Source organism: Zonotrichia leucophrys, chromosome 5, assembly GCF_028769735.1.
Source record: "Zonotrichia leucophrys gambelii isolate GWCS_2022_RI chromosome 5, RI_Zleu_2.0, whole genome shotgun sequence".
Classification (NCBI taxonomy): Eukaryota; Metazoa; Chordata; class Aves; order Passeriformes; family Passerellidae; genus Zonotrichia; species Zonotrichia leucophrys.
Genome location: NC_088175.1, coordinates 44,460,665 through 44,485,253, shown reverse-complemented (window position 1 = coordinate 44,485,253; position 24,589 = coordinate 44,460,665). Strand labels below are relative to the sequence as shown.

General features: G+C 36.7%; 1 protein-coding gene across 6 annotated transcripts in view; it reads right to left on the bottom strand.

Annotated features, from left to right (window-relative positions):
- SOX6 (SRY-box transcription factor 6) overlaps positions 1 to 24,589 on the bottom strand; it is a 364,152-nt gene that overhangs the window by 171,046 nt on the left and 168,517 nt on the right. The gene's annotated exons all lie outside the window — the stretch shown is intronic.

Here is a 24,589-nt window from a genome sequence, read left to right as displayed (position 1 = left end):
AAAACTTCGTTGAGGATTTATGCATGCTAACTGCCAATTTACATGCATAGATTGCCAATGTATATACGAATTCTGTCTTTTTCATTTGAGAATGATTGTACACTCGAAATTATACATGAAGATTTAGTAGCTTTTTTTGGAAATTTGGCACACAGTGACATCTGAAACCCATTTTTATACCCATGTCAATGCAAAAGTTATTCATATAATGTCTCCATGGAATTCATGAAAGCACTCTACATATTCGATGTTCACAGTATCAGAAATTTTCTCAGTAAGCTATAAACAACATGCAATGATTAGAAGATAGGATTTCATCATATCAACTTCAGAATGCATTTCAAGGCTTTGCCCCAGCCTGGGAGGCCTTCTGGAGGCAAAACTGTCACTGAAGTCATTACACTTTGGAGAAAGTAAAAGATTGGCCCTAGTAAGCTCCCTATGATCAGACCCTAATCCCACTACAAAATTTTATACTGAGCATAACAGACTCCAATAAATTCTAAAGGTTTTTTTCATTCCCTAAATTAAACTAATTGGCTCTGATGTCTGAATTATAGATAACCTTGCAGATACCTAGATAAGGTCATTTTTAAGATAGAAATTCTTATGAAGGGAGCCTACAGGAAAGATGGAGAGAGACTATTATCAAGAGAATATAGTGACAGCTCAAGGGGGAATGGCTTCAAACTGAAAGAGAGTAGGTTTAGAGTGGATATTAGGAGAAAATTGTTTCCTGTGAGGGTGGTGAGGTCCTGGCACAGGTTGCCCAGAGCAGCTGTGGATGCCCCATCCCTGGCAGTGTCCAAGGCCAGGTTGGATGGAGCTCTGAGCTCTGGGATAGTGCAAGGTGTCCCTCCTGCCCATGGCAAAGGGTTGAAATAAATTGATCTTTAAGGTCCCTTCCAACCCAGGTCATTCTATGATTCTGTTGATGTGATGTGGGTTTTTATGACTTTTAAGAAAGACAATTCAGATTTCTAAACAATTATCAAGAAAACGTCAAAAACAAATCAACACTCATTTGTCCTTCACAGTTAGTAACAATAAAATCTCTATTAAACTTTGTGTGGTTGCTTTCACCTGCAGGCAGACTGACCAACAATGTCTGTGCTAAACTCCTTGGAAACCCTTAGGGCCAGCCAGTTTGCAAAATATCAAAACTTACTCGTAATACTCTTCCAAAAACAAATTGTAGCAAAGGGCCTTCCTTGTAAGACCACGCATCACCCTGGGCAGTGCTGAGCACAGAGTTCCTTGGGGAAAAGCCATGCAACTTCTCTTCCTAGAAACTCTCATAGCAAGGGGCCACTTGTTTGAGAAGGCCAATTTGCACAATGCTTTCTAAGTAGCTAATAATATTCCAAATTTTAATTATTTTTGTACCGGTCCTACTCCAGTCACGAATTAACCATGAGTTGCATGAGAAAGCAGAATTCAGTCTTCCACTAAATTACTGACCGATTAAGGTCAAATCACAGCTGAAATTGTCATTTCAGTAGTCCCAGCAGAAGCACTCACACATGTGAAAGCAAAAGCAAATTGCCCAGATTTAAGAATGGCAACACAGATCATATCATTGCAACAGGTAACAGTTTGTTCCTCTTCAGACGATTCCAAAAATACTCAGAGGGAGGAGAGACATTCAAAGAGGTCACAAAAGGAGGAGCTAAAGATTTAGGGAGAAGTCTAAGGAAGGAAATAGTCCTATGGCCAATCATATGTTAGGGTACAAGTTATTTCAGCCTAAAAATTCATAAATATAACTCATTTGACATAAACAAACAAACAAAACCCCCAAACAAAACAAAAACCGATTGAAAGCAAAGAAAACTGTAACTACCAAGAAATCAAAGATCAGGTTTTAATTGCAACACATTTTTACCATGCAAGCCTCCATGGAAAGACAACACAGCTCATAAATATTTTTGAAGTAATATTTCAGCAGAAAAGCTAATTTATTTACTAATTATATCTTTCTATGAAAGACACAAAATTAAGGAGCTGTAAGTTGCAATAGGCAGTGTTAAAATACTAGTTATATAATAACAATTTACTTTTAACAATAACAGGCACTTATTACTTTTATGAGTTCTGGCCTGATAATAGGAGAATCAAGAAATAACCATCAATTATCAATAGAACATTATAATTTGTCCTTTTTTGTGATATCATGATTAGTTAAAAAGAGGTTTCTGTGTTTCTCCCCTGCCAAAATTTCAGACCCCTCATCCCTGAAAAAAAAGCTTTAGAATTTTATTTTTATGTTTTCTCTAAGTTACGTATTCTACTGCTTTTAACTAAGACGTTTCCTCAATTCACACAAAGAAAAAAATATTTCAATGAAAAAGGAAAAAAAAAGAAAGAACTAGCATATTACTGAAATTTATAAAACACTTTCCTCAAAAGCACTTGTTTTATTTTTTCTCTCACTGTTCCTAAGAACACCCAAGCTTATCTGTAGTGTTCTTATATTATGTAAGGACAAAAAATGTATTTCTAAAGACAGACTAGGAAAGAGCTGGATTGGAAAACAGGTCTATTTGTGTGCCTTTTTGATATAATCATATTGCTGGTTAGAATTTTTCTCTTCAAATGACTAAAATTCCTTAAGAAAGAGTTCTTTTAACACCCCTATCTCATTCAAATTCTGTGTCCTGGATCTGACCACACAATTTATAGCTACTGTATTTTGCTATTGAGAGGATTACAAAAATGATTACACAATGAGCCTTTTAATAAAATTTTTTACACTACTGTAAAAGTAGTGCAGTGAAAATCCTGTAAATTTTCAATTACCATATTTCTTCTGCATAATTTTTCAATTTTAAAATAATGATATGGGGTTAAAGCCCTCTGGAGGTTCTCCACATTAGACCCAAAACTGAATATAAAGGCTTATACTTGAAAGGCGTGACTCCCTTCAAGTTCTGCATTCCGTGCTCACAAACACACATTTTGAAAAGGTCTGCGAAGCAGAAAGGGATTTTTCTCCTTTCTGTACTGAAAAGTAATTTTTACAGACATATAAAATCTACAGAGATATCTTCTGACATCAGTAAAATGTCTTCATCCATATTGATTCATTTTCTGATTTGATTCATTATAGAAACAAAACATCGACTTGGAATCCAGCACTGAGCAGTGAAGGAAGGAGCCCGAATTCACATCTGCACTGCATCACTCTCCCTGCACTGCTTCAGCACCATTCCAAAGCCTTGTGCATCCCGACATTTTCAAAATTCAGGGGTATTCTTGCTGAAGACAATTATAAAAGAAGCAATGAAAGAAATTAGCATTTATACATTTTTAGCTCTTCTCACTGACTTTATAAACCACAGTCAGGCTTATGCTGCGCAGTAGCATATTTTCTACTGGCACATGTAAGATCAAACTCGTGAAGTTGCACTGGAGCAATTGATTCTATTAAAAAACACACAGCTTCTCTTCCTTTATATTCTTCCCCTGTGAACTAGGAAAAAAAATTCCTTCAAGGACAGCAAACAGGTTAAGTATAATTATGATGACTAAATTAAATCTTTGAGTATTATTTAATATCACGGTTTGTTACATACTTAGTTAGCAATTTTAATTGTAAACTAAAGGAGTTTAAAGTACTGTGAGAATCTTGTTAGACATGACAGTTTTGCAAAGGTGAATGAGAAGAGGATGTTAAAAGATATATATAATCAGGGGGGGACGAAAAGCTGAGGGAAGAAAACCCTAGGTGTTAGATGAAAAGGATCTCTTCACAATGACAAAGCATCGATGAAAAGAATTAACATTTGTCCGTTGGGTAATCAATCAGTCATGGAATGGATGGAATCCAGCTCTTTGTTGCACGGCCGATGATGAAGAGCCAGCATGTTAGCTATCACAGCCAAGCTCTCAAGTTCTTCTGACTGAATGAAAGTCATCTTGTTTGAATCAGGGCTAGCTTTTGCCTCTTGTCTCATCCTTATTCTCCCCCCCTTTTCATCTCTGGGTTTTTTCCCTTTTAATTTCACTTTTGCATTCTTCAACAAGTTCCTCACCCCAACCATACATGAATACTGTATGACCTGGCAGTGGCCTGCCCCTATCCTCATTGATTTTGGGGGGTTGTTCCTTATTTATTTTTCCCCCTTTTAATTCACCAAAGTAGCCGCCTATTACTTTCTTTGAAATACAGATTAAAAAAAAAAAAAAAAAAGACGTTCATGCCATGTGTGAGTTTTTGTTTTTTTATGGTAAAGTCATACATAAAAGAAAACCTAAATGTGAGAGTGCAGCAGCAAAACTTCAAAGCACTGACTGTCAGACATTATTATTTCAAATCAGCTTTGACTTTTTGAGACTTAATAAAACACTATAGTACAGACTGGCATATTTATAACACCTATACCAGTGATCAACTGTCTTATTCTTTCTACTGTGCAGTGCCTTGTTATTTCTCTTATAATAAGCTTCCCACAAAACATGTTGTAACAATACTGCAAACAGATAATTATTAATGATATGAGTTCTAAAACATGACTTGCTTTGCATACAATTCTTTTTGAATCCTCACATTACTTTGTGACAGAAGACAAAAGCACATTGATTTATTAATAATGATTGCAAATGCACAGCAAGTTCATAAACAATACGGAAATATAATTCAATCAAAGGTATAGAGGTATAGGTGACATATTTCTACGTGCATCTGAATTGTTACATCTCAAGCAAAGAGGCACTGGGGAAGACAAGGGAGAGGATTTAGCAGAGAAATCAGGCATGCTGCAAGAGAAATTGCTCTAAAACATGATCAGATCCGCAGTGGGAGGAGGAGGATAAAGTTATTTTCTTTATTTTAGAAGAATGATCCTACAGAACTAAAGGCAACTTTTTCTCTATTTCAGGACTAAGTATGTATTATATCCTATTATAATTTAGTAGATATTGTTAAACATAATAATATTACATTTGAGCAGAGTTTGGGACTAAATATCAATTTGCCAGTTCCTTCATCTCTAGTGTTCTATGTTCCCCAAGCTACTTTCATTACATTTTATTTGCCTTCAGCTCCATGGGAGAAAAGGTGTCCATTGGACCAGACTTTGTCAAATGAGTTCACATGCCTCATTCAAGTCTGTATAAGAAAAATAGCACAAGTGGAATTAGCCTGTCAGCATCTATGAAATATTTGTTTGAGAATAAGTATTGTGTGGGGTTTTTTCTTTGAAAGAATGTTAAATAAGATTATGAACTCCTTGTGACAGACATTTGTGTGCATACTAGGCCTATTGCACTTGATTCCTTCTACAGAAGAGCTGCTTTTCCCCCAAAAAAGCAACTAAGCTGCAAATTAACATTACAGTAACTATCATTTGTGGCCTGCTTCTTCTTGCACCTTTGCACATCTCAGCCCATGCTTCAAGTGCAAAAGTGTTTTTTTCAAGTGGGTGAAACTAAGGACATAGCACCTCAAATAATAACAAAATACATCAGAGATCTAAAAGAGGAAGATTTGTTTCAATATTCTTCACAGAGTACTAAATCCTCTTCTGAGTTGAAAAAGCTAAATGAAACATTTCTGAATAATAGTCAAGCAGAATTTAGATTTACTCTAGTCAATCTTTGTTACTTACAATTAAACGAAAAAGCAGCTCCTTTGTTGCTATTATTAGATCCAGTCATTAAAATGGTGAAATATTCAGAAAACTGAGTATGTTTTTTAAAATCTGTGATGAGCTTTAATATATCTGGGTTGGGATCTTTAGTTAACAGATCCCTCTCTGAGTACATGGCAACAGCTTGCTTATGTGTCTTTTGTGAGTTCACTGCCAATCAGACTTCCTTGAGGTAAAGAACCACCTAGTATAGAATGAAATCATAAAAATATTTCCTAATTTTCATGCTTCATGGTATGTATTTTAATATTATATGCAAACTCTAGCATTTCATATCAAAGAGAAAAGCAAAAGGTTAATTTAATTCACTTTGAAAGAACATCATTTTATAATCTTCTAACAATTCAAAATTGAATTAAAGACTTCATGTTTTCATTCACTGCTTGAAAAATAAAATGCTGTTTAACCATGACTATTAAAACTTAACTGCTGGATGGTATATCTATTCTGCTTTAATCCAAAGATGTAACATTCGTGTAACATTACTAAAATAGATTTTTTTTTGTTGTTGTTGCCATAGGTCCTTTTTTTCTTCTTTCAAACACAAATTATCCTTTTCTATCTCAATAAACTTTAAATAAAAGAAAAGGACACAGCAACAATACAAAACTAATCAAAAATCAGCCTGAAGGCTTAACATCCATATTTGCAATACACTGCCACTGCCTCTTGCTCATAAGCAGCTTGGCTTCAATCTTGCTGTCAGTGGAGCAGCAGGTCAGGGGAATCTCATCTCATCCCTCTCAATTTCTGTGCCATTCTTGTACCATAATTAATTGCCATGGTCTAACAGAAAATTAAAATATAAGGCATTTTGACACATTGTTAGCCAGCGAAGTGATCTCTTTGGCCAACTTCTCAAGAATTTCTCAATTTAATGAGCTCTCCAAATTCAAGCTCTTGAAAAGCAAAAAATACAATCACATCACCAAAATGAGCAATATGACATTTAGAACAGGAAAAGATGCTAATTCCTTTTGCTTTTTTTATTGCAAACTGCAAATAAAATCTTTCCTAAATTCTATATCTTGCTTGGGCGGTTAAGAAAACAAATAATCCTGGCCAGTCACTCACTCCCTCCTCTCATATTGACTCTTTCCTATAGGAAGTTAAAAAAAAAGGGAGAAAAAAAATGAAAAAAAACCCAAACCAAACAAAACCCAACCAAACAAAAACAAAATAAGGCAAAGAACACTCCCTAAATACAATTACATGCAAAAGCCAGTCAGCTCACAGTGGATGTTTTCTTGCAAGAGCAATGATGGAAATGCAACTGAGATCTGCCTACCAAACACATCATTTTGTTTAGGACAGGGAACCAGGCAGATCTGCCAATTGCTGCACATTTTTTCATAGTGACAAGATTTCCACAATATGATAAAATTAGAAATGTAAGAGCTTGGAGAGGTCTCTTAACTTTTAATTAAAACTCTCCAAGATCACTAAAAATAATTAGGCATTAAAATGTTCTGGTTTTCCTCTGAATTCATTTGCACTACTTGAATGGTCTAGATCTTGCACGAAACAACAGACATTCTAAACAGAAACACTGGAATTTAGCTGGGGGTGATTTCCAGACCTGCTTTTTATGATGCAGCTAGTGGGAAAAACTGTAGAGTCTGAATTTCTCCCAATTCTGCCTAAAATGGTTTGTTTCATCAGGAATTCTCTAGTGCAAAGAATTCTGCTCAGTGCGAAGCTCCAGATAAAAAAGAAGTTTGAATTTCAGGGAAAGAACAGCCCTAGATACAGTCCTGACCTTTATTTTTATTTATTTATTAAAAAGCAGGACCTTTAACCTTGCAAATGTTTTTGTTCTCTTAAAATAACTCTTACAATGCTATATGCCATGCTATTTTTAGAAAAGCAACAAGAGAAAGCATGCTTTTCCCATACAGCAGGGCACTGATATAAACATCAACACAGATGCTCTGTGAGAGAGAGCTGGACTTCTCAAGCACTTGATCATTAAGGAATGCACCAACTGTTTTAGATAATCTCGTGCCAGCTCCAGTTCTGCTCCACACTCCCCTTTGGGAGTGGCAAATCTTGTCCTGCTCCTAATTTTTCATTTTACTCACTCCTCCATTCTTTTTTTTTTTCTTTTTCCCCCTAGAACAGAGGGAAAAAGGCATTGTGTGCCAAGCAAGGCAAGACTAGAATCACTTCCCCAAACAGAGCAAAACTTTCAGACAATTAACCCTCCCCTCTTCTTTCAGATAAATTACTAAGTATAAAATGCAATCTGTTTCCTTTGTTTACTCAATATGAACAATTTGTAAATGACTCAAGGATGAAATTCAGAAAATGTTGTGCTAAATTAGAACCATTATAAACATGCTAATGACTGCTCAACTAAAACATGCAGGATCAGTGTGAAGAAATATATTTAGTTCCTGTGGAATACAGTTGTATTGCCTCAGAACTATTTGGTCACTTAATTGTATATGATTACTTCAGGAAAATGTTAATTTCATGAACACTGCACTAGACAATACACTCCGTATGTCAAAAGAAGCTTTCTCAAGTGTCGGTGTAATTGCTTGGATGCAATGTTTTGGCATATTAGTACAAGAGAAATATCTTTTAAGTCTATTAAAATTACATGTACATTTCATTCCTCCACTTAAAATCTCCAGTCCATGATAAGCTATATTTTACTGTTAGATTGGCTGTATTCACTGAAGTTATTCCCTTATTTGCATCACAATGATAGCATACAGCATATTACATGTATTCACCTATTCTCTATGTATCTGCACCTCTATTTACTTTCCAAGTGAACATATAATATTGGCAAGAGAAATTCACTTTAGGCTTTAATCAACAGGGATTGACAGGAACAGGGGAGAACCATGTGCTTGCAATCCCTGCTAAAAAGACTATATAAACTGATATGAAAAAGGAGAAAGGAAAATAAAATATCATTCTCTTGCTATGTGCATCCTAGCAAAGCAATGAAATTGATAGGACTTGCAATATTTGTTATTTTTTGAAAGGAGAAAGTCATGCTAATGGAAGCAGATCTCAAATTTTGTTATTTTCTTTGCCTCCACATCCTCACATCTTTCTTTTTTGAACAGCTCTAGATTTTCTCTCTTCCCCCCCCCCCCAGTGGAAAAGAACAGACTGAGCCAATATCTTTGCTAAAACTCACCAGCATATCTCCATCACAGCCTACTTAGTCTGCAATAAAATTGAAATTTATCCCAATGTTTAACCTCATTATTCTTTCTCATAATCTCATACCTCTGTACCTTGTTATAGCCCTTGTATAACCCTAAACAATTCACTCTCATCTTTGGCATCCACTCTTCTCAAACACTTCTGAATTGAAGTGACATTCTTCTCCTTATTACTCAACTAAATATTAAGAGTGCAATACCTAAATGTTTCTTTGTTAAACTGCTCTGGAAAAAATCGTGTACCATATGCTTTTTGGACATGGGGCATCTCTCTTTCAAAAATTAATTTCCCTAGCAGCTCAAGAAGTTGCAAATGGAATGCCAGCCTGTGTCCAGCTTTGTACTAAACTCAGACACTCTATTAAGGACAGAGGGGCAGATTTTCTTTTCTCTCAACTTTGCACAATTCTTCCTGCACCAAGCTGAAGCAGGCTGAGGATCCCATCTCAACTCAAGAAATTCTCTGGTAGCACAGATATACTTTTATGTTATTGTTCTTTCTCCTATCAAGTGCAATGCCAACTAAGTATTGTACCTTTAACAGGGTAGAAGTCCTATAAAATTAATGGGAAAATAGTAGGCAAAGTTTTGAAGACTAAAAACATCTTAAACAAAAGGTAGTACAAAAAAGCAAAAGTGTGGAGGCTCCTTCACACCAGGTTAGTTTCAGAGTATTGAGGGAATGGGAGTGAGGGGACTTCCTGAAAAGCAAGGAAAATCAGTTTCTATTAAACTGATTAATGTTCCTTGCAAAATTTGTGACACCAGATGACTTATGAACAAAACCTGAATGATTCAAAAGACCTCTATTTTGTTCCCCCAAATTATGTTCTACTCATTACCCTAATAATGCAGTAATAAACATCTGTTTAATTATTTGAAGACTTCTTAATATTGTGCATAAAAATCTTAACTCAGCTCGTACATAAAATATTCTGAAATTAAAACAATTGTATAACAAAAAGAATTTTTCATGAGAAATCCTTAAGCATTTTTGTATGCAAAAGTATAATACAAAGCAAGCAAAATAATATGCTCTTGATTTGAAATTACTTCAAACAGGGATGCAGAGGAACGAAAACAATAGCTAGAATCTCCTCTCTATTTGCCATTTCTGAAGGTCTCTATGGCACATGATGCAATCTTTTCCAGGACACTAAAATATACTGACAAAATCAGTTCTGTAGCCCCTTTTTTGCTACTAAAATTTTGACTTAAACAAATTATTATATCCTATTTAAGCATAAATACAGATCAAGCAAGAATTTCCTGAGCTAATGCCAACAAACAGAGCTTTAAAAGGTTTACAAATCTCACAAGCACCAGTTCCTGCAATAGACTTAAAGAATCATTTACGCTGGAAAAGATCTCTAAGATCATAGAGTTCAAGCATTAACCTAGTACTGCCAAGGATATATATTTCTGGAATAATAGCTGTGGAAAGATTTTAGAAAAGAAGGCACTAATATCTTCAAGAATAATATTCTCGCATTTTCATTTCCCTATATACATAGAGGAGAAAATTAACCATCATTTTTATTCCTATAAAAGAACATTATTAATTTTTTAAAGTCAAGTAATGGAAAGATATGGAAATCTTAGAATTAATGTTCCCCAGGAAATCCTCATTCAGCCCCTGTGTACATTATGATGTATTCTTTAAATACTTTTTTAAATGTACACAATTTTTGTATGCTATTCTTGCTATATTCAGCATGTGGGATAATCCCAGATGAAAGCAGAAAGTGGAACTGCAGAGCAAATGAGGCTGCTGCCCATGCAGTCATTGGCTGTGTGTCATTGCAAAAGTTCAAAGAAACCAAATGAATGAGGGAGAGAACTGCAAAAGGAGAAATGATGGGTCGCAGTTGCATTTTCTGGGAGCTCAATTTAAAAAAACTTGGGGCTTTATTTGAGGAACTGCTGAACATTCACAGCTGCAGCTGTGTCAATGTAAAGTAAATGTAAAGATTGAGGCTATAATATATATAACTATATATAAACTGCTGCACAAAGTTAGGTCCCCTGGAAAAGAATCAGGGCCTAAGCACCTCAAGCTGAACAACCAAGAAATCAATGACATTTTTAAAGTTGTATTCTTGGTCTCACACCTGTGAAGTTGGCATCCTGACTACTTTTTCTTCCTCCTAACAAAGATTTTGAAAAGAAATGTTGTTTGTAGCACATTTACTGAGTATTCTAGGGGGGAAAAAAAGCAAAAAAACCCCACTGTAACCAATTGTGTAATACCCATGTCTTCTGAGCACAGCTTGAATAATAAGCAATTAATAGACACCAAAACCTCAGGTTGACCAGTAAGAACATAACAAGTTATTGGATATTTTCACATTCATGGAGGATCATCCTCTAAGTGAACTGGATTAATTAGAATTCTTCTTCAGGAAAAACTATTGCTTATTCACATAAGAAAATTATACTTTTCTACATAGAAACAAAAATTGGTTTCAATTTAACATGTTTTATGTTTTGGTGGGCAGCTGAAGAAAGCTTTCACCAATTATGCAGACATAGTGCAAAATTAAAGATTTGAAACCTGTTTAAACCTGTGGTTATACACAGACTTCTATAAATTAGATTTAGTAGCCAGGTTTGGAAACAACACCAATTTGAAGAGTTTACTGATCACTTCAAGTTAAAGACGGAGTGAACATGAAATTGTTCCAGCATACTGGACTTCAGCAAATAAAAGCACTAATGATAATTAAGTGCATGTTGCACCCTGTCCTGGTGCAGCAAAACAGAATAACCTCCTTTTGCCCTCCCAACAGAGCAAACCTTAACACCCCCATGTATAAATATTCCCTGACAGATTTCTGTAAGGTCCCCTCTTTGCTTAGAGCAAGCATTGCCACCCTTCTCTGCACTACTTGACACAGTTCCAGAGCAGAAAACAATTTTTGTCCCCAAAGAAGCAAAAAATTAAACTCCATAAACATCTTCCCAAAATATATAACATGGTAATACAATAAATATCAGAGTGGAGAAAATTTGAGTCATTTGTAAACATTGGAGAGATTTAATAATACTTAATAATCTGCTATACAAAAGGGAAAAACTTATTCAGTGCTATTAAATCTTCACAGCTACACAGAAGGGAAACTACAGTCAAGTTCACACTACCTATATCAAGCTATTTTAAATTACAACTGTGCTCCATAACATTCTTTCTTTTCTTCAGTACAAACAAGAACCAGTCCATGGAGCTCAGTTATGCCACAAGCTTCACTAAAAGTTATATTGAATGTAAAAAAGATAATTTACACAATTTCTGTATTAAACATTTAGTCTTCTTGCTTTTGTTGATTTAATCCAGACTCTAGAGTTACAAGGAGCTTAAATTTATGAGGTGAATTTTAGCTGCATAACTCCCCAGAAAATTTAAGCATGCATGAAATTCTACGCAGCTATTTTGAAATTGTAGATTAATGTTGGTTTATTATATACTCTTTACCCAAATGCAGAAGAATCTAACGCAGACTTAGTTGTTTAGATGTTTTGTTGGGCTCTTGTCATATTTAGGACCAGTAGAAAATTCCATGTTCTCAGAACGAAAGGTTATTCAATTATAAGTTCTGGTTCATAATCTCAGATGTATTTATTCGAACAAACAGGACATGCAGGAAACATTCTTCTTTGAATGCTACATGACATACTATATTGAAAAAATCATTATATTCACAGCATCTTCAGAGCAGGAAGGGACTCAGACCATGGAGCCCAGCTCCTGGCCCTGCACAGGACAGCCCGGCAGTCACATCCTGTGCCTGAGAGCATTGTCCAAAACCTTTTTGAACTCTGCCAGGCTGTGCTGTGAGCTCTGCCCTGGGGAGCTGTTCCAGTGCCCAAGCACCCTCAGGGTGAAGAACCTTTCCTGATACCCAGCCTGAACCTCCCCTGACACAACTTCAGGCCATTCCCTTGGCTCCTGTCACTGGTCACCAGACAGAAGAGATCAATGTCTGCTCCTCCTCTTCCCTCATAAGGAAGCTGCAGATTGTGATGAGGTCTAATATTGCCTGTTACTATGAAGTCAAAGGCAGAAGTTTGATGCCAGGTTCTCCATATGGTAAAAGTTTGGTCCACCTAATTTGTGTTTACAGACATTAAATCCAGCTCAACCTCTTACTCTCTGGTTCCATTTTCTCTGTTTTTACTGCATATGAAAATTATCTCACTGTGGTTTTTATCTTGATGTTACTCACAAGACTTACTGCATTTAGAGAACTGTACAATCTTTTTTGTCAAGTAAACACTTCTCTAATCTCCAGGCTGCCAACCTGCCTGAACTCTCCTCCTGCATTTGCCCTCACACTATTAATATAATCATGAGCACTAGGAAGGCAGAATCTCAAACATTGCAAGTTACACGTCTCTGGTTCCTTAAGCTTTTTTTAAACACTTATTTATGGGCAAGGTATAATTTACACCACCTTATGTATGGCTGGGCAGGTGGCACACAGTGACTGCTGCTCCTTATATCAATATGTAACGTCAATGTCAGCGGTGCCCACTTTTCCACACCAATCAGATTTTCACCTGTTCTCTCTTATTATAAGATTTGACTGAGAGCTCTCTGTGGCAAGGACTGTTGTTTGGTTTTACTACTGCTAATGTATTTCCTAAGAGAAGCCCCTGGAAAAAAATTATAATGAAACAACTTAATTTTTTCCAGTAAACTCGGGGACTCTTCAGCGCTCAATGCCCTAAGCTGCATTAGAAAAACTCAGGCTTTTTTGTTCTTTTTTCCTTTCAGAGCTATATATGTTATATAACTTACTATCTGAAGGGATCTGCTCAGCCTAAGCTAGAGGTCGATGAACACCAAACCTTGGCCTGCACAAAGACATAAAGGATTCATGCACAGGCATAGCTTTTCCCAAGGCAAAGTGGATACTTTCGTCCCAGGTCCCAGAGCTGCTAGCACAGTCCAACAACATTGAAAGTCACACAGATTTTTATTTTTTTTAAATTCTATTGTCACATTGCTAAAGTTTCTTGAGAAACTGAAAAACTCTTCAATTCTAGGTATGTGCCAAAAATCTTGTATTTAGGAACAACAATTCCTCTCCGTGAACTATTCCACATCCATATATTCTCTGGAATTGTCCAAAAGCCTTTTAGCTGACAGTAAGTAAACAGTTTCCTTCTTCAGCAAAATGTAACTCCCTAATGAGTTTATTAGCCTATAAACCATGGCGCAAATGTGAACTTTGATACAAAGACAATAACATCTCCTTTCCACTGTAAACTCTTAACTGGACCTCCTCAGTATCTAAGACTACTGGAAATTAGCCTAGAACATATGTTAGAGAATTGAAATTGCCACATTCTGTTACTTTTCTGCAGTTATTTACAAAAATTAGTATTAAATTTGCTCATTTGTTTTCATTACTTTTTTTCCCTCTTTTTACACTAGTGAAATAATTTCAAAATATGGATACTGACAGAGATGCAGGCCCTAATATTGGAACCTTATGTTTTATTAAAGAGCTGATCAAAGAATAAGAACAAATATTGGTAGCAAAAGTACTGAAAAATCAGGATAATTGTTTGCTGTAATGGCATGTAGGAATCACCATGTTGGATCAGGCTGTTCAACAACTCCTTTATAACAATGGCAGCTTTTCCCAAGTCTAGATGAAAAATTTTAATAACATCAGCATGTTTCACCTCTACTCAAAACTGCTCTTTTTTCTTTGAAAAAGCTTCCATGACTTTACACCAGAAACAAGAAGGACCAGTAGCTGAGCAAAAGTGTCAGTAAAGTTTGGTCAGTGAAGTTTAGTCAGTAAAGAGAAAACCACCACAAAAAATACTTTGAAACCACTAATTTTGCACCCAAAAAGATACGTTTTCTACCTGGACAGATACACACATTCTTTTCTTTGCTCAATTCTTTATTTTTCAACCACTGCTTCTACAGCCTCCTGGTCCTTACTTAGCACGTGGAGTCATGGAATCACAGAATGTCAAGGGATTGTAATGACCCTTACAGATCATCTAGTTCCAATGCCTCTGCCACAGGCAGGGACATCTCAAACTGGACCAGGCTACTCAAAGCCTTATCCAACATGACTTGGAACACTGCCAGGACTGGAGCATCCTCAACTACCCTGGGCAACCTGTTTCAGTGATTAACCACCCTCACAGTAAAGAATATTTTGCTAATATCTAATCTAAACTCCCCTCTTTCAGTTGGTTCCCATTCCCATTGTCCTATCACTACTCTTCCTGAATAAGTGTCCCTCTTCCCTGTAACTCCTTCAGACTGGAAGGTTGCCATGAGGCCTCCACCAAACCTTCTCTTCTCCAGGCTGAACAGTCCCAACTTGCTCAGCCTGACTTCACAGGAGAGGTGCTCCAGTTCTCTTACCAACTTCATGACTCTCCTCTGGACTTGGTCCAACATTTCCATGCCTTCTCATCTTAGGGACACCAGAGCACTATGCAGTGTTCCAGGTGGGGGTCATCCTAGTCTTAAAGCCCTTAAAGCCCTGTTTTGATGGTGTTCTGGTTTCGATTCCCAGTATCACCAGCAAAGTTACCCATAACATCTTCCCAAATTAGGCAATTCATATCAGCTACTTAATCTAGTACATATATCAGAAAATGACACTGAGTAAACCAGCACCAATTAGATTCTGTAACAATTTTCCAGGGCCAAGGAGCCAAGTGCAAGGTCCTATACTTGACCTTCTCTATGTCTTGTTGCTCAGAGGCTGTGACTTCAACAGCAACATATTGCAAAAAATCTGGATCAAATCTGGCAGAGAAAGGGATCATTTTTAAGTCCTCTGTGGGTACATTCTGTCTTTGGTGTGTGGCTGAAACTCCCATTGACACTAACATGAGCTACACAGTCCTGCTGATGGGTGAATTATACCCCTAACAGAAAAGTGGTTTTTTGCTCGATGGATTTGCTTTGATGAACTTGTTGGCTACTGCACAGTCATGTGTATATATTTAAGTATTTCTCTGTGTGTGTGCATTTGTACATCTCTGCAGTGATGATGTCAGTTTGACTAAAAACACAGATAAAGCATTTCTCCAGCCAAAATGGGCCAAAGCTAATTTTCCCCACATAAACTTTGGGTTGGCCCTTATTTATCAAAACCAGAAAAAGTTTGACAGAAAAGGCAATCCAAGTTGGTTATCCCAACAAAAAAAATAGAAGTTAGGGCCTTTCTTAAGACTCACTTTATAGGAACCGTATGCACAACTTTCACTTTCTAGAAAGTGGTTTTCTCTTGAACACACATCAGAACCATTCATCATCACATAATTGCAAGTTGTCAGTCAGAGCCGCACCCTTCACACAGTGGCAGGCCGCCAGCACATCTGTCAGAAGCACTCACAAGCTTCCGTGTATTATTGTAATCCCCTACAAAAGGAACAAACCCATTCATCCTGTCCACATTTTCCAAATCAGATGACAACTGTAAACCCTGAGCCTGGAAAAATAATAGCACTTACCCTAAAAATGCCACACTTGGCAGGTGACCTCAAGTTAAAGACCAGGGAGCAAATTTAAAATAATTCTAATCTCCACATCTAAGACAAAAGTTGTAGGGAACTGGGTTCTTCATGGAGGAGGAAAGCTGGATTCTGCGCATACCACAAAATGGTCTCTAATAGTGAAATGGGCTGTGGGGTTAAATCATTGTACCCTATCTGCAAACATCCACTTACTGCACTCTGAACTTTATTAGGAGAACTATAACCTCCTTCTTTACTGTCTCCATTCTCTTTTTGGTTTCTTCTGTTTTTCTCTTTCCTTTGCCTAGAATCATCTAGTCTTTATGCCAGCACATACTCTTTTCTCCTGTACCTCTTCAAAGATGCTTTCTGATCAGACAGGCTCCACAGGTAACACCTCAGGGACAGTCTGGATTTGGTGAATGTAAGGACTTGGGCCAATGAGTACAAAGCAGGCAAGATTCTCCTCTCAGAAATGATGTTAAAGACTTTCATGGAGAATTAAACAGCTTTCAGTGAATTAAATACTATTTTACATAGGGCTTCAAAAGCTTATTTGCAGAGTAAATGCATATGAGAGCCACAAATACATTGGAGAATGGAGTAATAAGTTTTACCTCGGTACCTTCACTAACTCTTTTGCATTCTCTCTCTGGAGAAGTCTGACAGCAGTGCTCACCAGCACAGAATGAAACACATGCCATTCCCTCTGAGACAACAATGCAGACACATCAGCCCAGCAAGGCCTTCGGAGCAGCTTTGCCTCAGCCAGTGAGGCTGCAGACAGAGTCTAACACTTCCCTCTAACCAGACAGATCTTTGTACATGCTCAGATGCAGAACTGAAGCTACAAGACTTCTCTGAGCCCACTTCCAATCCTTTACCCCAGGAACATTAAAGGAGCAGGAGCAGAGAGGCAATGTGCATCATCAGACACATCCTCAGTGGGGCCGGTGAAAGCCAGTGCACAGCAATGGGACATTTTTATCAGCCCTCAGCACAGGCAGAATGCATACTAGATACACACAGACACACACACACATATATATAATATATATAAAAACACGCATTTCTGAAACTATTCAAAAGATTTATGATGGCTGACCTGCTACAAAATTTATTTCCAAAAGAAATAATTACTCCTGAGTGGTACAGGCAGGAGTAAATGATACCATCTCAGGGCACAATTGGGGATAAATATTGTAACAAATCAGCTCTCAGCTGTGCTGCACACCTATAGTCACACAGAATTGTTGTTCAAGCAAGACTTAAGGAAAATGCAGCAATTCTCCATCTCCAAAGAATCCCTCTGTACTGTAGAACGGCCACTCAGGAGCTGCTCTGCTGGATGGTCACACAGACTGGTTTAGCTGGTTCACCCCAATAGTCTGAAGGTGGAATACAGGAATAAAGGAGCTGATCACCCCACTCGTGCAAAACATGCTGGTTTCAATAACACTGGTGGGTGAATAAAAATCAACCCTTCTATTCTTTCATGACTCAGTTTCTCAGATAGAAAGATGATCTTTTATCTCATAAAACTACTGAAGAATTTAATTCTCTTGTGAAATGGTAATATAAGCAGTTTTAGCACAAAAATATCTTTTTCAATTGCACTATCTTATCTTCTACATATTTTCAAAGTTTACTTGACATTTTTTCAGAATTATGGCATATTCAGTAATTCTTATTTTTTGTCCTGAATGAGGACCAAATTTCACTAACTCTGAAAGAAATTAATTTTGGACTTGAGGCATCATGAGGTAATATCTGCTGTAAACAGTCTAAGTCAAGATAAATGAATGCTTTCACGTTATAAATATATATGTGATATAAACACACACAAATATAAGTACAACATATGGTCAACTAGAAATAAATAAAACTGAAAACACTTTACAACAGCATGGCAAGTATCCAAACTAAATTTCAGGTAGCAGATGGCATGAATAGGATACATGTGAGAAACAGGCAATTTCAATTATCTTTGAATAGTTCATAAACAGGAAAATTTGGCAAAGCACAATTAAAAAAAAATTTACTTGAAAAATAACATTGCGTAATAGAGATAAGTGAATTGAAAACACAACAATGCAAAGTTGTTAAGCTCATTCTAACCATAATTTCATAATGAGTATTAAATGATTACATGTGACAGAAAAGAGCTGCCCCAAATATTCATGGAAAAAGTTATAATTAATTATTCCAATTGGGGCTCAGAATTTCCTTTCAGTTATTATTATCATCCAAAAGTAGCCAAAAGGTCTTGCTCATCAAATCCCTTCCTAGCTTTTGTGCAATCTGCAAATTAAAAAAAAAAAAAAAAGACTGAGTAAAATCTGGATCTCAAAATTTCTTCAAACAGTTATTCAAACAAACTTTGATGGGGTTTACTCATCAGAAGTTAAATTTGCCCACATGTCATAAAAAAATTGCATTCTTTTAAGCTTGACAGTGAAAATGATGGAAAAAAATTATGTTTGGAAACCAAGTAAGAATCTGGGGGCACAAAAGAGCTTGCTCACTTTTTAACTAATTTTTTTGAGAAATCAAAAGAGTCAAGCGGATCTTTCATTGAGGTACTTATAAATGTTGTGAATAGTCAGCCAGGCAAGTCACTTAGGAATCAATTCAGCAGATATTGTACTTTTGCCTTCATACTCTCCCCTCCCTCATCTTCCTTTCCACATAAGAAATGCGTCATACAGAAAAATCTATTAGCTGAAATCCCTGAAGTTATTCATATATCTAAATGTGATTTAAGTGCCTAACTGCCATTTGTGTAATTGGGAGTTGGATAGCTAAACAATAGTTTGGGTGTCTGTATTCCACTGAGATGTAAGCTTTTCTGTTAATGAAAGTCTCAGCATTATCTCTAAGAAAAAATAGTAAGAGTCCTCAACCATTCTATTCTTAATTTAGATTAGAGACAAAACAACTAAAAGGGGGGAAAGGTTCTGCTGGCATAAATACAGACAGAAAAAAGTGTAATTTTCACTGAAAAAAAAAATATATATATATATAATTTATCAGGTTAGCTGTTAATAGACAAGGTAAGTACCTCCAAAAGGCAGGAAAAAAAAGGAAGAGTTCATTGACCCACTGCAATTCCAGAAACATTCAGCAAGAATTGGAGAAGCTATATCCAATTCAAATGATACATATTTCTCTTTTTTCATGCTAATAAAGAGAATTTGATTCCTGTTAAAAGGGAAGGTTTTTCAGAAGGCTTTATCAATAGCACCTTCAGGCTGGCATTATAGAGGCACAGCAAAATCAACAAATGCTTCTGAGCATCTCAATAACCAAGGTCTAGGTCTTTGCAAGAATGGCTAGTCTGCTGTTTCATAACTGTCATTTGAAAAATGGAAAAATAATGTTTAATGACAGCTGGATTTTACTGCCCAGATGAATTGGAATATGCAGAACTCAGTATTTTATGTACATTGAATGCTTATGTAACTTATTTATACATCTGTGGGCTTACAGCTAGAAACAGATATGTACACAATTGCAGCATTTAAAAAATGGACAGCAGCTTTGGGAACAGTGCTTGAATCAAATTGCATCTCATTCTCAAAGCTGGTGGGCCCAATAGTTTTGGAAGCTGAAGTTTGAAGTGCTGAGCATACCTTAGAAATCAGCCCCACTGTGTTACAAGCTGGGCACCCAAAGTCAGTCACCACAACTGATCATGGGGAAGTATGGTCAGAGTGTACACAACTACACAACTCTGAGCTGAATATCACTCCCAACAGGAAAAGGGATGTTATATAATACCTCTCAGATACAGCAATACAGGAGTCACCAGCTGCAAATACGTTTTGAGAATTCACATCCTCCCTGGAGGGTGTCAGCTGCTTCTATTGGAGACCATAACCCTTTCTCACCGTACCTCTGACAGCCCTACCGTGGCTCCTTCCACCACAACTCACAAAACCCATGCTGTACCTCCTATCTTGGAAGCCTGGAACACACCAAAAGCTAATAAGGAGTTGTCAGAAGTGTCAGCAGTCACTCCATAGATTAGGAGCCCCAGTCATGCAGGGATCTCCTGGGCCCGTGAGTCCCGTCCTCAGTAAGTGCAGGTAACCGTACAATAATCAGCAGCAAATCTGCAAAGCTCACCAAGCTCCAGGTGGCTACTCACTTCAAAATGAACATGGTTGTGCTTCAGAGTGGCTGTAAGCACAGGGGTTCAGCAGACTCTCATTTTTCTTTCCCTTTTCTTGCCCACTAACAGTCCTGCAAAACAGCAGCTACAACTCCGGTCTTTTCTATGGCTCAGAGCACAGGAGATTGCCTGGCTTCATAAAAGAAATATCCTGCAATGAGACTATTCCTCACTCTCTCTGTAATAAAAAACCAAAAATTACAAAACTTTCTAAAATTTAGACGTGCATCAGAAAATTTAAACTTAATTCTTAATACAAATTAAATGAATCCTAGCGGCCCAACTATCAGTTTCAAACCAGTAAATCAGTGTGCTTAATGTCAGAAACCAATAAAGCAGAAACATATGCTCTGCTTCACTAATGGCATAAAGAACATTCCCTGATTGCCTTCTGGTTGGAGCCAAATATTTGTTGGCTAAAACAAGATTTATTTTAGAAACATTAATTTTCTATAGCATGCAAACTGATTCATTTTCCACTAAAATCTGTGAGATTACTTTTAGTTTTCAAAGACTTCCATAATGGCTGCTACACAAGACCTATCAAATGATATTTCTTGGCCCATAACAGTCATCTATAGTTTCTCCTGGCTAAGAAACCTTCCCACAGTATATTATAGTACAATATGTGAGCTACTGTGTTTGAAGTTATAGCTTATTTTATCAAACCATTGGTGCTCTCTACAGCTGGTAAGTGGTGCTTTCCCTTGAAACAAATGGATCAATGTTTTCTTTGATTTTGTGTTCCCTTTGTTTGAAAAAAATACTAGATGCTAAGGCAACAAAATATCAAATATTTAATATATAACTGTTGAAATACACACACACATAGTATATCACATCAAACAGGATACTAGAACTATGTGACAGCTGCTGAGCTTCCGTTTTTCTCATGCATTTACACCAAGAACCAAGAAGTAAGGTTTTCCAGAAAGTTCAATTCTCTTTCAAGCACTCCAAAAATGTGAAGAATTTCTGTGAAGTGTTCCTGCTATTCTCACCACTGAAAGTTTTAAGGAATGAAACTTTTCCTTTTTTGTGACTAAATAAGAGCCGTTGAACGCTGAGATCATTTGAAAATCTGGTCCAGCAGCGGCATCTCACAAGGAGATAAAGCTCAACTAGCACATTTTATATAACAATTCTTTACATTTGGGGCATAAATCTGTATTGTCTAAGCAAGAACTGCAAGATTGGCCCCATAAAATGTAAATTTTACTTTTCCATTTGTGACCAATGTAATTTTAAGAAACCAGCTAATTTCAGTGTCACAGAGATCAAAGTAAATAAATGGCTCCATGAAAGGGTCAGCTGAAAGTGTATGGCATGCAGTGGTTGACAAAAGATTAAAATGCAATCACATACAAAAAAGCCACAACTTGAAAGAAATCATGCATTCTTGAAAAGATACTTAATACTAATAGATGACATACTTTTACTTGAGTTTGGATCATCTACCCTCATGACTCATTATGTGTTTGAGCACATCAATTATATCATAAATAATTTATATCATTACAATGTTCTGTGGTTTCATGCATTTAAAGCTGTTTCAGACAGATGAGGGTCTACATGTCTCACACACCTCAACAGACCAGGACGCTAGGAGTAAAATAAAACCTTCTTATTAACAAGTCTTAATACTTTTTCATACAAATAAGCTAATTCAAAATATGCCAAAGCATAATGCAAAATCAAGGAAGTGCTGGGGTGTGCAATTTCCAGACAGGGTATGTGAAGCAGAAAGGTTAACAACATCTTTGCCCAAACTCAAAGCAAGTCCTTGCAGTAGCTCTGCTTCTCACCAGATTCTGAGCCAACTCCAGGAACATAATAGAAAACCTAACAAAAACAGAGCTTGTAGGAAACATTCTCTCAACATACAGCATGATCACAAACACTGAAAGGCTGGTTGACATTTTCAGAGCTGCAAAGGGAATTTGGATGCCGCCAATTCTCATTAACTTTAATGGGAACTGGGCATCCAAATCTCTTAGGCAGTTTTGCAAATCCCACCACAAATGACCGTTTAGGTGGTAAGCATTAAATGGTATTGCCTGCCAGGCACCTTTATCTTAAGAGAGCTTCGTAAAGTGAAGCTTTATTGTTTTCCTCCTTGTGTGTGAGCTAAATGAAGTTTCTCACTCATGGTTTACACAGAAACCATTTTTTTCCCTGCCTCTTGCAAGGTGCAATTCAACCAGTTTCTTTAGGCTATCACTAGGAGAGACAGGACAAAGAAAACGCACAGGAAAACAATTACTGCTGAGAGATAAAAAGTAAATTAATCACAAGTTGGTGAGTATTTCTGAGCAGACACTTCTGAAATATATGGGCTTTTTATCTGGCTTTTAATAGAAATATTTGGCATTATTAGAGTGCTAAATTTCTCACCTATTCATCTTTTACTTTCTATATGCCCATCTTTCTGACTAACACCTTGGCATTCAAACAAGTACTATGCTCAAAAATAAAAAAAATAAAACCTGTATAAATGACAGTGTTCAACCATGAACACATTGTCTTTTATGAATATTATAATCACAGAATCAATAAGCCTACAAAGAAAAAACAGGACACAAAACGTGTTTTGTCATTTCTGACGAAGTTATAAAAACAACAGACATTCAATATGCCAAGTGTTCTTCAATCCTTCATAATCATAGCCTTATTGAAGTGAGGACAAAAAGGGTCTAATTGCATAGGAGCAATCTCAATGTAATAGGTTATACACCCAGGCACTGCTGCACAATACAACAAAAACAACGTTCCCTGTGTATAGCAGAATGTCATCTCTCATTTTCAGGCAATTACCTTCTTTCTTGTCAACAGTTTTAATAACCTCCATCATCTCTAAAAGACTTTTGCTTCAGTTAAATAATTTTCAGCTTTTTAATATGCAAATGTGCTTGTTCATATGCATGGGTGAAGTGGCGCTGCTACTTGAAATGTGTCAGTACATTGTGGAGCACCTGCACCTCGGGGAAGCTTGATTTAATTGACACCTAATACTATTCATTATTCCACTTAGTGAGCAACTCCTATTAGTCACCTGTAGGTTTTCCTATAAGCAGTGCTTTGGCCACCAATGAAAATATGAATATTTCTATAAATAGAATGGCCATATTTAGTAAAGGGGGTTCACTACTGGTGAGTCTGGAACATTATCTCATTGGGAATATTTCTTAGGATTCTCCCCCACCCCCATTCCTCCCAAGAAGTTTTCTTGACTATGATGGAAGTCAAGAGTAACTCCCATTTAAAAAATATTTCATCTGTGTAAACTCCCGATAGCTTGATTCCCTAACTGTATTAAAATGAACATTGTGTGAGATATGGAAAAGGGAATAGGGGAATAAAAGAATCAAGGTGGGTGGGTTTCATTAATGGAGCTCCTGTCTCCTTAAAGTGGGATCTGAGTTGAACAATTCGAACGTCTGCTTTGTATGACCTGAATGTAATCACTGTCTGTGCAAAGAAATGCAGAATATGCGTTATTAATTGAATATTCCTGTAATAAATATTTACCATTATAGTCTAGCTTAACCTTATCCAGCTAATAGCCAATTTTGCTCAATTGTGAAGAATGCGCAACAAAGATCTTTAAATTGCCACACGAAATAATTATGTTGAATACAGGATTCTCTGTCTTCACTGGTATGAATGTGATAAATACATGCTATAAATGGATACAATTTAGAACTCACATTGTTTTTTCACTGCTGGGCCAGAACTCGGGTGCAGTGCACCGTGTGTGCTGAGTTGATGATATCGGGGTTGTTTCTTTACCACATGGTCTGTAACCTTATTGTTCAGGCCACATTTCTTTCCAGCATTAATGCATTTGTTAGTCCCAGAAGGCTTAAACTACAGATGTTTAACATCCTGCTTATGGACAGATCATCTGGAATATGAACTAAGAAATCTATACGACTTATTAGTATATGTTATGAGTGGAGCAGAGATTTAATAGCCTGTTCAAACTAGATTAGTGAAACAGTTTCTTACAAAACTGCAACTTCTTAAAATAGATTCATGTAAAAATGAAAAATTAAGATATTCTTTTGATTAAAAATGATTTT